The 6,000-nt window shown below is 38.0% G+C and overlaps 1 long non-coding RNA gene across 1 annotated transcript in view; it reads left to right on the top strand.

Moving 5' to 3' along the window:
• Positions 1–5,786, top strand: part of LOC140500527 (uncharacterized) — a 21,750-nt gene extending 15,964 nt beyond the window's left edge. Inside the window, exon 3 of the long non-coding RNA XR_011965776.1 lies at positions 5,345–5,786. This is a non-coding gene — a long non-coding RNA (uncharacterized lncRNA). The remainder of the gene's footprint in view (positions 1–5,344) is intronic.
• The last annotated feature ends 214 nt before the right edge of the window (positions 5,787–6,000 follow it).

Consider the following 6,000-nt stretch of genomic DNA (forward strand, 5'->3'; position numbering starts at 1 on the left):
TTATAGAGAACTGAGTCAAATTTATAAAAATACAAGTCATTTTTTAATTAAAAAAATGGTCAAAGGATACGAACAGGCAGTTTTCAAAGAAATCAAAGCTATCTATAGTCATATGAAACATGCTCTAAATTACTGTTAATCAGATAAATGAAAATTAAAACCAATCTGAGGTACTACCTCATAATTATCAGAGTGGCTGATATGATGAAAAAGTAAGATGTCGAATGTTGGAGGGGGTGTGAGAAAACTGGGACACTAAACACTGTTGATGGAGTTGTGAACTGATTCAAATATTCTGGAGAGAAATTTGGACCTATGCCCAAATGGCTACAAAACTGTGCATACCCTTTGATACAGCAATACCATTAGTAGGTCTATATCCCAAATACATCCAAAGAAAGGGAAAAGGACCTATCTGTACAAAATTATTTATAGCAGCTCTTTTTGTGGTGCCTAAGAATTGGAAATCAAAGTGATGCCCATCAACTGGGGAATGGGTAAACAAGCTGTGGCATATGACGGTATTGGAATATTGTTCTGCTTTAAGAAATGACAAGCAGGGTGATTTCAGAAAAACCTGGAAAGACTTACATGAACTGATGAATAGTGAAGTAAACAACGAGGAGAACATTGTACGTGGCAATAGCCATATTGTTCAGTGAAGAACTGTGAATGACTTAGCTATTCCCAGTAACACAATCATCCAAGACAATCCCAGAGGACTAATGAGAAAGCATACTATTTGCTCCAGAGAAAGATCTGATATTAATTGAATACAGACTGAAACATGCTATCTGTCACTTCCTTTCATTTTTTTCTTTTATTTGAGTCTTCTTATACAAAATGACTAATATGGAAATATTTTACATAATTACACATGTATAACCTACATCTGATTGCTTAACAAATTGAGGAGGGGAAAGGAGAAGGAGGAAAGAAGTGAAGGAGGGAAAATTTGGAACTCATAACTTTAAATAAAATATTTTAAAATATTTTTAAAATATTTAATATTTAATAAATAGTTAATATTTTAAAAAATTAAAAAACCCTTCATATATGTGGTTTACACTCTATGGTTTACAGGTGCATTCTTCACATCAGCCCTATGAGATAGGGATGCAAGTATTAATACTCTATTTTACAGACGGCAGAAAATTGTTAATATAATTAACAAATAAGATAAATAATAAATAAATATAAACAATAAAATAATTAAAGCCATAAAGTTGTTACTATACCATAAGGACATAAATCATTAATACCAGGTATCATGTTACCTACCACTCCCTAAATGACTCTAGCAACATGAGAATGTTAGTAGCCTTCCCAACAAAATAGTATCAATTGAAGTTGAGCTGAATTACACCTTAAGTCCCATCCTAAGATCTTGCCTTGTGGGCGAATCCTGCTCAAGCTGGATATAGTCCTTTGATGTCTTTGTCCCTACCATTGGAACTGATAGCATGAAGGGCAAAGCTTCCAGAATGATGTGATTCTCCTTGCTTGGATTGCCAGGGGCAGCTGGGATCTCATGACCAAGTCTAGCTACTTCGTGACCAGACACTGCTACCCAATGTTGCCTCCTCCCCCTTCCCTCATAAGGGAATAAAAGACTCTTCTATGAGTCTCTAGTTTAAGACATCCACTAGACATCCCTTAAGGTGGCAGGTTTGCTGCCCTATTATCTCAATTAAAGATACTTTATTCCTCTATGCTGACTTTGGTTTATTTCAGGACTTGACACAGATGAGGAAAAGTGAGACTCAGAGAGATGGTATAACTTGCTTAAAATCACCCAGTTAATAAACATGGATATCTCCTAGCTCTGATTCAAACTCAGGTCTCTTGTCCAGGTCACCACCCTTTCCCATTCTTTCTATTAAACTATGTTGCCTCTCCTGTCGGTTCAGAAATAAAATGATTAAGTTCTCTAGCCAGTTGGACCTACCTTTTCCAGTCTCTTTTTATTAAACTTTTCTGCTCAGTTTTCAATGTAGATATTCTTAGCCATAGCACTAGCTAGCTATGTGACCTCAGGCCAAGTCACATTGTTGATCTCCTGTTTATTTCAGCAGGGAAGTAGGCACCCTCCCCTTAACAATCCCCTATTCTTAGACTTCTACTAGAAATAGATTGGAGTGGGGTTTCCACCAGCTATAAAATCATGAGAACCACCATTTCAAAGAGATCTAAGACAGGATCCCTGACCTTGAGAAACCTACAACACCTTGGATGGGGAAAGCTTGCTTTTTATTTAATATCTCATATTACCTAAAGGTTAATAAAACATTTTCCTCATGCCAACTCTATGAGACAAGTAATATACATATTATTATCTTTATTTTAGAGTTAAGGAAGCTGAATTTTGGAGAATTTAGAAGCCTAGAGTCTAGTAAATAGGAAAGCTGGAAATTGAGCTTAGGTCTTCTGATGCCAGCTCTGCAGCTCTTTTTATAACACTACACCTCATTCTCCCAGACTGTGTTAGGCTCAGGGATATTAAGGGTTTTCAGGACTGAAGAGGCACATAATGGTTGCTCCTATCTCTTTATTAATCATTTCTCAGTGAATCCAGTTTATAATGAACATCAGTAATAATCCTGGAAAAGACAAGTTTTCCTAAGATGAACAATATGCCGTTTGAAACGACTGTAGACTGGGAAGGAGGGGCAGTCCCCCTCTTTGCTTCCAGTATTCAGTCAGCATCATCTGGGAATCTGTCAGTTTCCCTTCTGACTGACTCTTTCCACCTCTTTCATTTTTCTAACAGGTGGAGGGAAGTGAGGGGTTAAAAATCAGATCCAATTATCCCATATCCTAGGGCTGATTCTGCTTTGCCCAGTCATATATGGATGAATGACCACCCTCAGAAAAGTCTCAATTAGCTATAATATAGATTCGAATGTCTAGAAAAGAGAGATAGCATCTGAGGAAGCAGGGTCACAGTCACATGCAGGAGGACCTGGAGCAGGAGAACCCACCAGCTGCTAAGAAGGCAAAGAAGGAGAAAGCCTCTATCAGCAAAGGGATCTGCAAATAATAAATCTATCCTGGCTGATGGTCAAGGCTTTGTTGTCTGCAAGAGAGCAATTGTGGATCTGAATTGTTTATAACGATGTTCCAACTGGCCATTCATTCTCTCCTTGTTCTCCTAAGATTGCAGATCATTCTGGCCAGGCCCCATGGTACACAGAGCATGAGCCTTGACTTCAGAGCCATGTTAAATTTAATGGATTGTAAGGGGGAAAATGCTGATTTTTCTCTTTTAAAACAAATTTCAAAAAATATCTTTTCCCAAAAGTAATTAGTATTGGAGCCATCACAGAGGGATTTCAAGAATTATTCATTTATTTTAGTAACATGAGTTTGCTTTTGCTCCACTCTCTGAGGACTAGGCCTGTTACATTTAAACCTCACTTCTTCCTCCCTACCTGTACCTTTTCTGTACCTTGGAAAAATCAGGGGGACCTCTTTTCCCAACCATTGGCTACAGACCCCACCAATTGTATTCCCTCAATTTTTTTCTTTTTGTAAAAAATTTATTTTATTTTTTCCCAATTACATGTAAAAACAATTTCTAGCATTTTTTGAGTCCCAAATTCTTTCCTTCATTTCCCTTGCTTGTCCTTGAGAAGGTAAGCAATTTGATATAGATTATACATGGGCAGTTAGGCAAAACATATTTCCACATTAACCACATAATAACAACAAGAAAAATAAAGTTAAAAAAGTGTGTTTCATCCTGCATTCAGATTCCACCAGTTCTTTCTCTGCAGGTGGGTAGTATTTTTGTAAGTCCTTCAGCATTGTCTTGGATCTTTGTATTGCTGAGAATAGCTGTCATTCACAGCTGATCATCATATAATACTTTTAATGTGTGCAAAATTCTTTTGGTTCCAATCACTTCATTTTGCATCAGTTCAAATAAGTCTTCCCAGTTTTTTTAAGTTATCCTACACATCATTTCTCATAGCACAATTGTATTCCATCACAATCATATTACCACAGCTTTTTCAGCTGCTCCACAATTGATGGGCATCCCTTCAATTTCCAATTCTTTGACACCACAAAAAGAGCTTCTGTAAATATTTTTGTACATATAGGTTCTTTTCCTTTTAAAAAAATCTTCCTTTTAGATATCTAGTAGTGGTATTGATAAGTAAAAATGTCACAGGATAAAAAGGAAACAAGAAAGGGAAGGTACTAGAATAAGAGGGATTGGGAAAGACTTCCTGTAGAAGATGGGATTTTAGTTAGGACTTGAAGGAAGTCAGGGAAACCAGTTGGCAGACCAGGAGGGAGAACATTCTAGGCATGAGGGCCAACCAGAGAAAATGCCAGATCTCAGAGATAGAATGTCTCATTCATGGAATAGCCAGGAGGCCACTGTCACTGGATTAAGTAATTGTCAGGAAGTGAAGTGTGGTTGTTCTTTGTTCTCAAAGAAGACCAAGACATCAGGAAGATGATGCCATGACATGCAAGTGAATCAGATTTAAGTGAGGCAGGACTGTGCAAAGTCATCAGCTTCACTTTCTCCTCTGGAGACATCTGGGTCCAGTGACCAGATATAGATCAGGATGACTGGAGATGGCCCCTGGAGTAAAGTGTGTGGAGACAGGAAAGGTAGGAGGAGACTAAGTTATGATGGACTTTGAATTCCAAACAGGATTTTGTACTTGACTCTACAGGAGAGATAGGGAGCCTTTGAGATTTATTGAGTAGGAAAGTGACATAGCTATTCTGGGCTTTAGGAAAATCACTTTAGTAGCTGCATTGAGGATGAGTTGGAGTGGGGAGATATTTGTGGCACACCAAACCAACTGTAGGTTATTGCAAGTGTGTGAATGGATGAGGGCCTGCATCATCTTGGTGGCAATGTCAGAGGAAAGAAGAGGGCATTTTCAATTTGTGTTTGGGGAGCTAAATGCCATTATTAGGTTTTTGTGACAATGTAGTTGAGTTTAAACTTTGAGTTCACTGCAGACTATCTGTGACCTTGGTTATATTATTTAACTTTTCTAAGCTTCAGTTTCCTCATCTATAAAGTGGGATAAAGATTGTACTACTTACCTAATTGAATGGTTATAAGAATTAAAACAAGTTCACATGTTTAAAAATCACGACTATAAATATGGTCTTGCTTCTAACCCAACCCTCTCAGCCATTATACAGAGAAGTGACTGCTATGAAAAGGGGGCTACCAACTGCCAAGCAATTGCCACTCACTAGGTAGGCAAGCCACCCTAGATGAAGCAGTGAAGTACCCTAAGGGAGAGACAGGAGACAGAATTTGCCAGTCAAGCCAAACCACTACCACTACTTTGATCACATTTTCCCTCAGATCCTGATGGAGGTAACCTACCCTGAATCCAAGAGCCTTTGGAATATCAAGGCTTCCAGCCCAGTGCCCATAACCATCATCCTGGGATGATGAAGCATCTCCTCCTGATAACCTGCATTCTCTGTCTGTACCTCCCGGTGAAATGAAAACCCAGAAAAGTCAGTTTTTGTCACTGAAGTCCTTGGCACTGTCAAACAGTTCAACACCAGAGAGTGATGGGATTTTACCAGTGGAAATGATATTAAAGAAGAGGTATGACCATCTGCTTTGCTGATATACCCTAAGAACCATGGGGCCTTTTCACCTGACTTGCCTCTGAATCCTTCCATATATCTCTCCCCTTAAAATAAGAGCTCCTTGAGAACTCAGTGACTATATTGCTTCTCTACTTGTAACCCCAGAGCTTAGCCAAGGACTTTGCATGTAGTAAATGCTTAATAAATGCTTTATTCATTTATGGATCCATTAATTTATTCATGTGTGCTATAATGATTCCTCAATGGCGTAATGAGACCTTACATAATGAATTACACAGATATAAAGAAATACTCTATCTCCAAATTTTTGTTTAGTTTTGTATTTCTGCATACAGATAGAAAGAATATTGAAAGTAAAAGTGAATTTTAGAATACTGATTATAGGGAAAAGAAGACTGA

This window comes from Notamacropus eugenii, chromosome 4, assembly GCF_028372415.1.
Source record: "Notamacropus eugenii isolate mMacEug1 chromosome 4, mMacEug1.pri_v2, whole genome shotgun sequence".
In the NCBI taxonomy this organism is placed as follows: Eukaryota; Metazoa; Chordata; class Mammalia; order Diprotodontia; family Macropodidae; genus Notamacropus; species Notamacropus eugenii.